At 36.0% G+C, this 12,486-nt stretch overlaps 1 pseudogene; it reads left to right on the forward strand.

The window, feature by feature from the left end:
• Positions 1–5,492: 5,492 nt before the first annotated feature.
• On the forward strand, positions 5,493–11,546 carry LOC122747253 (annotated as a pseudogene).
• The last annotated feature ends 940 nt before the right edge of the window (positions 11,547–12,486 follow it).

A 12,486-nucleotide genomic window follows, 5' to 3' on the forward strand; every position in this document is an offset into this window, starting at 1 on the left:
TCATTCAGAAGGTGATTGGTGGATTCTTTCAATTTCTATTTTACCTTCTGCTTCTAGAATATCTTAGCAATTTTCCATGATGATCTCTTGTAAGTTGATATCTAGGCTCTCATTTTGATTGTGGTTTTCATGTAGTCAAATAATTTTCAAATTATCCCTTCTGAATCTATTTTCCACATCAGCAATTTTTAGAAGGAGCTATTTCAGATTGCCCTCTATTTTTTTTTAATTTGGATTTGATTTTTTGTGTCTTGGTTACTCATAAAGTTACCAGCTTCCATTTCTACAATCCTTAGGCTATTATTTTCTTCAGAGATCTTTTCTATCTCTTTTTCCATTTAGGTTTTCAAGCTCTTTACTTTTTTCTCATGATTTTTCTGAATTACTCTCATTCCTCTTTCCACTTTTTCCTCTACCTCTCTTACTTTATCTTCGAAGTCATTTTTTGAGCACCCCTATGATCTGTGGTCATATTTTTCTTGGAAGCTTTGGACATAGGAGCCCTGATGTTGCTATCCAGTTCTGAGGGTGCACCTCGATCTTCCTTGTCACTAAAGAAACTTTCTATGGTCCTCGTCTTTCTTTGTCTGCTCATCTGGCTCCTCTTTTACTTGACTTTTAACTCCTTCTTAAAGTGTGGCCCTTCTTCCAGATTGCATTTTCCCAAGCTTCAGGGGGTCCCAGGTGTTACAATTTAAGCAGGGATAGCTTCTTCACTCACCTGGCCTATGCTCTGCTCTGTAAATAACCCCAGACCAACTTGATAATTAACCAGGCAACAAAATTTTGCTTCCTGTAATTGTTAGATCTGATAAGCCTGTGCTCCTCCCCAACCTAGTCCACAGCCACTCAACCCAACTTCCATCTAGGTGGTGCAATAGATAAAGCACCTGCCCTGAATTCAGAAGGACCTGAGTTCAAATCCGACCCCAGACACTTGACACTTACTAGCTGTGTGATCCTGGGCAAGTCACTTAACTCTCATTGCCCCCCCCCCAAAAAAAAAAAAAAAGGAAATGTGATGTTGTTGGTGTGGGGAGGGAGAGGGGGAGGAAAATTACTGATAAAGAAGATAAATAATAATGATGGTAGCTTATACTAAGAATATAGGTCCAGAGAAGCTGACTTTTAGACTGTCTTCTGATTAGAAAACAAACTAAAATGATAGATTCTGAAGGTTCTAAATCTTTCTGCAAAGAGAAAACAGAGATAGAATTATGCTTTAGATAGTATCATTTAGAAACAATTGCTTTAGATGAAGATAAAATGAAGCTCAATATAATGAATAATAAAATTTTGTAAAGATGGAACCCTGAGTATAAATTATAGGTGTAAATATCTCTTCATAATTTTTCTTTAATGGTGCATATATAGCAAATTAAATGGTATGTGAAATACTCACTTTTAAACTTTTGAAAAATTAGTTACTTATTCTTTCTGAAACAATATGTTTTAATCTTAGCATGTGATAAAGCTAAAACTCTAGCTAGTCTGTCTAAAATATCTAATGAGTGGTCACCAATAAATTATAAGCTTTAGCAAGAGTTAGGCTTTTAAGCATTTATTAAGGAAAATAAGAATTTGGTAAAGAGAGAGAGAAAGGCTTACATTCATCTATCTATTAAAGGGAGAACACATTTCTAGCTCTGCTCTCTGCCAGAGTCCCCAGGAAAAAAAACCTAGTCAGAGCGCCAGGCTCTTCCTTCTTCCCCCCACCAGCAAATGTCACTTCCTGACATCAAAGAAAAGACCCATGGTCTTGCCCTCAGAGACGTTCGCCATAGGATTGTTTGGCCATATTTGAACTCAGGTACTCCTGACTCCAGGGCCAGTGCTCTATCCACTATGCCACCTAGCTGCCCTGTTAGTATGTATCTTTCATTAATTTATTCAGATCATTTAGTTTTGAAAAAATATCTACCAAATATGCAAGTTTCTGAAGTGAATGTTTGCTATAAAATATTTTTTTTAATTTTGATATTGTGGACAAAAATAATATTACATTATTTTGTTCAAACACCCTTTTCAATACTTTTGCACAAAAGAGCCAAGGTGTTTCTCAACATTTAAGTGCCATATATATATATATATATTTTTTTTTTCCTGTATCAATAAACACTTTTGCAAAGAATATTCCTTTAATGGAATACGTTAAGGAGATTCATATTCTTTATAAAGTTTATTATTATCATAATAGGTAAAACTATATATACTCAAATGTATATATATATATATATAAACATAAAGTAATATTTTAAACTTTTACATATGAAGATCTTTTAACTTTGTATCACACTGAAATAGAGCAAGTGACAAGACATAACTTATCTTTGTTATCAACCTCCACTGTCTTTTCATGATGTTTGCAAATAGTACATGCATATATTCAAAAATGAACATATTCATGCATATATTAAATAATTGTTGTACTATCTTCACATTCAACTGGGTAAATTTTTCATACTGTACTCATTGTTGGGTTTGATTTTAATTTAGTTTTCATTGAAAAGAGAAATGCTTATATATTTTAGTTGGGCTCAAAAAAATATTCAGTAATATTTGTAACCCTCCTATATATACCCCAAACCAAAAGAGTCTTGTATGACTTTTCCTGAGGGACGGCTCTAATTTGGGAAATTGAGTTCTAAGGCTGTAATTTGTAGATAAGTTGCTGATCTGCATTGATAGAGAAAATAGTTTCCTTTACAGAAGCTCCAGAGGTTTTATGCTTCTTTGTGTGTACATGTTTCCATTTGTACTATAACTACTATTTGTAGTAGTACCAACAGTAGCCCAGTGTGCTCTTCTATCATCAATTAGTAATCAAACTAAAGGCCTTCATCTGATTATAGCAAGAGGAATGACATATAGAAATATGAGCAATTACATAAAGGATATATATAAAAAATCATTTTGGAAGAGCAAAGAGTTTATTTAAAAATGCTTCATTGGATAGAAATATTGATTGTTTTTCCTGCTTAGAGCAACAACATATTTTTGGTCATTTCAGCAACTGATGTCCAAACTGTTATGCTATTTTTTTTTGCAATGGCTAACTCTTCACTGCACTCTCACTAGCAAAATAAATAAATAGGTTAATGTATTTAGATCTCTATTTCCAAAAATTAAAAGAAAACGGATCCTAAGTAGGATAAGATAAAGTAGGCCTAAAAGACTGCCAATAGAAAGACAACAGTTCACTGGGCTGTGAGATCATCAAGGCATACTAATGTGCCAACAATGCTTGAAAAGGAATATCTCCCCTTAGACTCTCTACATTAGAGGTATATTTCAGCTCCTGAATCTTAATTTTACTTAGTCATGCTGGTGAAATCCTTCAGAGCCTTCTTGCTAACAACATGAAAAACTCAAAGTTCATCCAAATGTAAACTAGGTTCATTTAGATAATATAAAGGATATGGGTTTCCAGTCTGATTAACATTTAGGTGTTTTGTAAATAAATAATCATATATTCTCTGTGATTTATTCTCTTTGAAGTACTTAAAAGTATACAAGATTTTTAACAAAAAGTAATATGATTAAATAGCCTCTCTACTTTGTGAAACAATTGGGGTTATTTGCCTCAGTGGTCCCATTTCTCCTTCTTTTCCACTTTCTTTTGAAAACCTCATTCTTGACTTCACATGCAAATGACTGGGTAGATAAGATAAGATTAAGCATTGCAAAAGAGCTAATCGCAGTACTCCCAATATTTTTTCAAACATTTCAGAGTTTTTAAATCCCATTCTTTCTAGTCCTCCCTTCCTCCTTACATTTATGCTGAGCTGAATAGAAATATAATTTATACTTCTTTCACATTTAAATATCCTAATGGGAATTATTTCTTATTATTTATGAAAGAAGTTGCATTTACAAAATGAAAAAAAAAATATCAAGCTGTTTCATTGTGTAGCAGGTAAACTGGGGGTGTTAAATTGTTTCCAAATTAGGAAAGAAATGCTCCCCAATCCCAGGTTCAGATTTAATGCCAACAGGGCAGCTAGGTGGTGCAGTGGATAGAGCACCAGCCCTGGATTCAGGAGGACCTGAATTCAAATTTGGCTTCAGACACTTGACACTTATTAGCTGTGTGACCTTGGGCAAGTCATTTGACCCCAATTGCCTCACCAAAAAACAAAACATACAAAAACAACCCAAATGTACACATAAACAAACAGATTTAATGCCAACTTTGGTTGTTCCAGTAACTAATAGATAACATAATTGCAACTGGTGGCAACATGGAAAACACACTGTAGAACTTGATTTACTTGTCATAACTTTAAAACCCGATTGAATGGTTATTAATTAAGGAATGACCAAAGAAGTTATAGTATATGATTGTGATGGAATCCTATTGTGCTATTAAAAAATGACAAGCAGGATGCTTTCAGAAGAGCCAGGAAAGACTCAGATGAATTCTTGCAAAGTTAAGTGAGCAGAAAAAGAATAATGTAAAAAGTAACATCAATCTTGTAAGATGATCGACTATGAATGATTTAGCCAATCTCAGCAACAAGATAATTTAAGACAATTCCAAAGACCTCATGATGAAAAATTCTATCTACCTCCAGAAGATTGAATGCAGATCGACACACACTTTAAAACATAGGTTTTCTTATTTTGGGAGGGTATGTGTTTTTGTAACACAACTAATATGGAAAGATGTTTTGCATTCTTGCACATGTTCGCATGCTTGAACAACCTATATCAAAAACCTCGCCTCCTCAAAAGGGTAAAGAAGAGGTTGAAAAGGGGGAAAGAGAAGTTGCAACTCAATTTTTTAATGTAAAAAATTACATGTAATTGGGAAAATATGAAAAATAAAAAGGAAAACTGAATCATATAATCTATAATTACAAAAGTTTTAAAATGGTCAGTCTGGAAGTCAAGTCTAGAGAATAAAACTTTTTCACTTTGAAAAAGTAGTAGGTAGAGATTGGGAGCAATACTATAAGGTAGAGGTGTCAAACATGAGACCCACTAGCAGAATATGATCTCTAATACTTAGTTCACATGGATGTGAACAAAAGTTGTTGCAAAATATATAACAAGATAAATAAAAATGTAATAAAACATGGATAATGTTAATATGAGTTTTTCTAAATCCACATGTCCTAGAAGGGATTTTTAAGTGTGGTTTAATTCTATTTCTATTTAAGTTTAACACTACTGCTGTGGTGGACAATACAGTTGCTGCAGTTACATTCCCAATAGAGAAGGGTATCTAAGGAAATGTGGCTTAGCGCAGTATTTTTATGGTGGTTTTATGTTCTATTGTATTTTAATGCATTTTTGCTAAATAACTCCCAATACAATTTACTCTAGTTCTATCTGTACTCCAGACTCTTTGTCCTGATCATGTGCCTCTTGCCTGGGTGATAATCTCCATGACCATGGGATCATTGAGACTATGGTTATAATAAAGATGACTCAATTGCTCTAGGGAAAAAGTACACCAAACCATTTCCTACATGTCAAAGCCTATGGACATGTCCAGTTCTATAGACTGGTACAGCTCTGTCCAGAGGTAAACTACCTGGAGCAGTGTGAAACAAAAGCAATATTTCTAAAGAAAGGCTGTGTCTTTCTATCATGAATGAAATAGTTTGTTCATTGTTTAATCTTTTGTATAACTCCAGCTACCTTACTTCAATAAAAACTGGCCTTTTCCAGAAGTTCTCTAGTGAAACTTATCTAAAAACATCTTTGAGGAATGAAGCATGCCCTTTGTGTTAAGCAGGTAGCAAATATTTATCGAATGAATCAAAATAACTTGGATCACTTTCAAGTCTGTGTGATGTTTCTGAGGAAAAGATGAGGTGCTGGGGAGGAGAAGAAAAAAGTTGAAATAAACAGTGGTTAAAACAAAAACAACAATATTCCAACAACAATGATTAAATCCTGATTAAATCCAATACTAGATTCATGTACAGTATATCATGAACTATCTAGGGAAAAAAGAAATGTGCAGCTAAGTCAACTGAAATGATGAAGGGCAAGTAGAGTTAGTTTATTTTATCTTACATATTAGACAAAGTCTATCATTTGATTAATAATACAAACTTTTGGAGTTCAACATGACTCACCTAAAGCAGATCAGCAATTCATCTATAAGAGCATCTTATAGAGTTTTCTAGGGGCAATGAGCAGTAAATAGACATGTTGTTAGCATGTGTTACAGGCAAAAATTTAATTTAGTTCTCTTCTTGTCCAAAGACAGTACTTAACTATTATACTATGCTATGCTGCCTCTTAAGAATTAAATTCTGATCAGGAAGGGAAACATTATATACGTTAATTTTAGAACATTTTCAGGTCATCTTGCCTAACTACCCAATAAAGGCATCTATTCATAATTTTCTGAATTTTTACGAGTTTCTCAATAGCTCTAATTCACTTTCTTTTTTTCTGGGCAATGAGAGTTAAATGACTTGCCCATGGTCACACAGCTAGTAAGTGTCAAGCATCTGAGGCCAGATTTGAATTCAGGTACTCCTGAATACAGGATTGGTGCTTTATCCATTGTGCCACCTAGCTGCCCCCAATAGCTCTAATTCTCAATGCATATCTCTTCTGTCTTTTCTCATATATATGTGTGTGTGTGTGTACATGTATACATATATATATGTATATACATATATCCATATCTATAATAAATATATATGCTCCCCTATATGTATATAAACATATATTTACATAAATGTATACATGCGCATATGTGTGTGGTGGTGGTTGTTTATTCATACAATTATGTCCAACTCAGTCCTGTGAACCATAGGACACCAATACTGTCCATGGGATTTTCTTGGCAAAGACATGGGGGTTGTTTGCCATTTGTTTTTCCACTGGATCAAGGCAAACAGAAGTTAAATGACTTGCCTAGAGTCACAGAGCTAGTGTCTGAGGCTGGATTTGAACTTTGGTCTTTTTGCCTCCAAGCACAGTTCTTCATTCACTGAGCAAACTTGTGGTCTCTAGTCCTGTAGTACTTCTTTCAAATTTTTGTTGGGAGGCCCCAAAACATAACTAGAATATATATTTTTACATGATGTTTCACAGGATTCTTTGGAATATCTAGATTTGAAAGGAAGCTTAAAGGTATAAAGTTCAATATAATGAGTGCTAATATTAGGAAACTGAGATCTAGATAATGGTCTTGATTTGTTCAAAATAATACACTGAGTCAGGAGAAGAGTGTAGTTTAGAAAATAAATCTCCTGACTATACATATGAAAGAATACTGAAACTCATTGTAATAGGAGCTGGGTTCAAATTCCCATTCTGTAAATTTACTACATTTGTACCCTTGGGGAAATCACTTAATCTCGCTGGGACTCATTTCCTCAATAAAAAATGAAAGCATTATACTAGATAATCTTTAAGGTTATTTCCAGTTGGAGATCTAAAATTCCATTACTTTTCTTGCTAAACTGTATTGCCTTATTTGTCATTGATCAATATGTGTGTATGTATGTATGTCTGTATGTGCATTCTGATGTCAAGGAACCTCTTCCCCAAGATTAATGAATTTTACTCAATTTCTGTATCAATGAGTTCCATCCTCAATTGAATAATGTTCAGCAGACCAAAACTCTTATGCAAGGCTGCTTACACCTTTATTGAACCTATTATGCTGTTTTTGTTTTAAAGCATATTTCTTCCATTTATGCATGTTTCCTTAATTATATTTATTGTTATGTGGACACTTGGTTCTTGTTTTAAAATACTTGATGTATATATTCACCTAGAAGAGAACTGAGACTTTTATGACATCCATAAAAACTATACCAAGCAATTTTTGTTCTTTTTAACATAACTGATGATATTGTCCAAATGTTCTTAAATTGTTGACATAGCCAGGCTTATCAGTAAGCCTTTTGAGCATATATTCATTGAGTATATGATGTTAAACTGCCTTGTCAAAATTCTTATATGTATTCACATTATGAGGAAATCTATTGTTTTAGGTCTTCAGTTATTGATGGATTTTCCATCTTCATCTCTGCTGGATTTGGGTAGGAAAAAATGTAGTATATGCCTCAGTTTCTATTATATCCTTATAAAGTAAGAGGAAACTCATAGTTTCAAATTCTGTACTTACATTAAAAATGACACTTTCCTCTTTGTATTTCTGATTACTATGCTGCTCAATTGGAGCTCATTCCAGGGCCCAGTGTATTTAAAGTGAGGAAAGTGAGAAGTTTCACTCAGAGAAAATGAATTGGAAAATGTTCTTGAAAATAGTGTTCATCTTCTTTTCACTCATCATTTTGTCTATGGAATTGAATGGCTCTTTATATATTATGAAGATTACAATTGCTTCTGAAACTATTTTGTTTAACTTCAAAATTTAGTGTATGTGGGGCAGCTAGGTGGCACAGTGGATAGAGCACTGGCCCTGGAGTCAGGAGGACCTGAGTTCAAATACAGCCTCAGACACTTAACATTTACTAGCTGTGTGACCTTGGGCAAGTCACTTAACCCCAACTGCCTCACTAAAAAAAAAAAAAAAATTTAGTGTATGTTACCTAAGGCTCAAATTTCAAGAGGTGACCGTGAAAATTTCATGGCTAAGATTTAATAGCTGCTTACTTAAATTAAATGGATGTTATAAAGACTCAATAAGAGAAGTATGTTGCTCATTTTGAGCTTGTTGGTGTGTGTCTGAATTTTCTTATTGGCTCTTGGATTTTGTTAAACATCATGACTCAGTGGACTTACAGTACTTTCTTAATAATGAAATAAAGTACTAACTTTATTGAAGTCTAAATATGATTCCTTGTTGCTGCTATACTTTGATTCCTCTGCACTTTCACTACCATGAAATAACAGGCTTCTCTTCACTTTTGAAGTTCACTCTGGTCCTGTGGCCTCTTTCTGTTATTGCTTGGGTTCTTCCCAGAACATTCATTTTTAAGTAAGTTCCCAAGTTAGCCATGTCCTAATTCCTCTCTGGAGTTTTTCTACCATGCTTCCACATAATTATCTACTCCCCAACCCTTTTTCAGCTTCATTTTAAGTGTTCATTTCATTCCTTAACATTCCTTAACAAAACAAAACAAACATATACTTTATTTGTTTCGGGTTGCATTTTTATTCCCAATGCTTAAGGCTTGGCATATAGTAAGCATTTAATAAATGTTGATTTGACTTGTGGACTGCTTCTCTGGACTGGCTTTTTTTCTTCTCAACTTAACATAGAGGAGATGATATAAGATACATTTCCTACTTTCTTCCTTGCCCAGCTCCCTGGGGACAGCACACAATAATGTCTTTCTTAACTGTTTCACTAAAACCTATCTAATATATATATATAATTAGACCCCCAAAAAAGAAGCAAAGAAATTTATAATGATATAGAGGCTTTTCAGTTATTCCCACTGTAACTTGATGTTCAACACCTGTCTGTATCTGATGGCACAGTGAGGGATGGTACAAAGTTGAGAAAAAATGGAGAAAAGGGATCTTCACCCTTTTCAGGATCTTCTAGTCTCTAATAGTTTCCTTTTTTTTTTTTCTTTTTTCTTTTTTATTTGGTGAGACAATTGGGGTTAAGTGACTTGCTTAAGGTCACACAGCTAGTAAGTGTCAAGTGTCTGAGGCTAGATTTGAACTCAGGTCCTCCTGACTCCAGGGCCAGTATTCTATCCACTGTGTCACCTAGCTGCCCCTCTAATAGTTTCTTTAGTTCTACTGCCATGTCTGGTGCTTTTGGATTCAATTTGCAAGGGAAAGATGGTAATTCCCCAAATTCTGAATGGAATTTAAGACTCTGGGAAGAAGACTATTTGAAAGGCGTGGCATTTTTCACCATGTCCCCTTGGGTGGTATTTAAGACTCTCTTGTTCTCAGTTAAGGTGTTACCTCATTCCTGAGGAAATTTTCTTCATTTTGTATTATTTGGTACACATACACACAAACACATGTATAAAGGTGTTTGTATATATGCACACACCCACATACTCACAAACACATATGTATATATGCACACATAAGACATGGGTGTATATGTATGTGTACAAATTTGTATGTGCGTATATGTACATATACGTGTGTATATATTCACACATATATAGTATGTGTATAGGTGTGAGTTTATATTCTCTGTATGTACACATACTGAGAGAGAGTATATTTTCTCTAATTTCTATTTTACTATTGAATTTTATAAATTGGTTTCTTTGTCCTTACTGTGTGTGTTCATTATGGAAATGGTATTTGGTGGAAAGGTAGTTAAGTCTTGCTTTCCCCATTAAAAAAATAGCAATCAGAAGTTTAGCTTAGGGGGCAGCTAGCTGTCACAGTGGATAAAGCACCAGCCCTGGATTCAGGATGACCTGAGTTCAAATCCGGCTTCAGACACTTGACACTTGCTAGCTGTGTGACCTTGGGCAAGTCATTTAATCCTCATTGACCTACCAAAAAAAGAAGTTTAGCTTGGGAACTTGCTGTGCCTGCCAGCGTGCTGATGTCACAGTGAGTGGGGCCTGCAAGGCTGTGCTGGGGAGTCCACCCAGTGGGCAGAAGTCACTGCTGGCAGCAGAACAGGTGGTGCCCCAGAAAGGGATGTGACAAAGATTGAAGATATCCCTCTGCATGATGTATTTCTGGTCTGTGGCAAAATTATAACCCACGTCATTAAAAGTGGGCTCTTATCTGACCTCTTCAACACTAAAGATTACAAAGGCTATAAAATGCTAGTCTTCCTTATTACAGGGAATGGGGGCTCTTGCCTGCTATGTGGCATATGTGAAGGCTTTATACCTTGTACTGGAGAAGCGGTATCCAGTGTCAGTCATAAGCCATGCGGGCCATGTTTCTTCCCCCATTGGTGTCAAGGTGGATGAGGAGAGCACCAGAAGATTCAGGTCTTAGAAAACTGGAAGACATCTTTGAACTTGAAGGTAGGTGGAGCACAAGATCGCCTTCATGAGAAGGCAGGAGCCAGGAACCCCGAAGTTTGTGCTTGTCTCAGTCAGCAACCACATCTTGCTAGAGATGATGAAGCGAGGTCTCTCAGCTTCAGGTTCTTCACTCCTTCTTGCTGTTTCTGATGATAGAGGGGATAGCTAAATCACCAAATGGCAAGTTGGAGACCCCTCTCTTCTGCTGGCTTCCATTCGCCCTTTATGTACCCATCTACATAGATCTTGGCTTAGTGCCAGCCAAAGTACAGGCCTTGTTGGCCAGTGTGCTTCTTCAGAGGTTCAGATTGGAGAAGGAAATCACATCTCAACATGGAATGAATTCCTGTAACAGAAGCTGCATTGCCAATGCTATATATCTGGGAAACCAAGAAATGAGGACCACTTTGGAGAGAGACAATGCTACCATCTAAAAACACTTAAAGAACATGATGTTTTACTACGGGAAGCTCAGAGTTGTGGTTCCTGGTCCAATACTATGAAGAGATCAAGAAGGACTGCCCAGTGGGGACTTTAAACTCTGTGAGAAGGGCATCAAGCATAACTTCAATCTCCTCCAGCTGGGAAATGGCAGCCATGATTACAGGCTGGTTGGAAGACAATCTGTCCAAACTCTAGCTGGGACTGCATAGGCAAGAAGATGGGAGTGGGACATCAGGAGGAGTGACTGGGGAACAGATAGCTAAGGAAGTCTTCATTGGATAATTTTCATGGGGAGGGCACCCATTTAGCAGGAGGGGCTTTCTAAAGAAGAGCTTCACTAAGGTCGAGGACCCTCTACTCTGACTCTGTTCTGGAGGATGAAATGTGCAGCAAGACTTGATTTCTCTTGGGAATGGGAAGGAAGCATTGCTCCTTGACAAACTAGTGAGTAGATACAGGACAGTATGTGGAGGGTGGGGAGATGTCTCAAAATTCAGTTAGAAAATAGAAACCTGTGTGCTCGTTGTACCTTTAGAGTGAGAATGGAGAGCGTTTCCCTAGGTGTGTGTAGGAAATGCCCTGGGAGGCTTTTGGGGCTAGCCTGGTCAAATTCTGGCAAGGCTGAGGAACTGCTGGGCCCAACCCCTTCCTTCCTTTCCTGGCATGAAATACAATCTTTCTTGGAGAAAGGTGGGGAGAAAAGAGGCAAGGGATTTCTATTCTGTCTCCTCAAGCCAAGCAACAAGATTCTCTCACTATATGTGGGAGATAGCTCTCAATACACTGGTATTGGTGAAACCATTTTCTATATTTATATTTTATGGGGGCCTCCTTCTTGAATCTACTTGGCACTTTTACTTTTGCAGTTATAATCCTTTTGTCTAATTTTATCAGGAACAGATTTTAGATCAACTGTTAGCTTCTTGATTAATTTTGATAAATCTTTCAGTATGTCAAGTCCTTTGGAAATAGCTTCACCTTTCCTTAGCTTTGGGTATAAGAGTCAAAGGCCTTGCCAGAAGCACTGACCTTTTACAGTTTGATCCCCTTCAAACAATCATAATGTTTCCAAAAGCCTAGTACACTCATAATAAAAGTGTTTATTTCTGTTGTTTTTACATTATAAACATTTACA

This window comes from Dromiciops gliroides, chromosome 3 (genome assembly GCF_019393635.1).
Source record: "Dromiciops gliroides isolate mDroGli1 chromosome 3, mDroGli1.pri, whole genome shotgun sequence".
Lineage (NCBI taxonomy): Eukaryota > Metazoa > Chordata > Mammalia > Microbiotheria > Microbiotheriidae > Dromiciops > Dromiciops gliroides.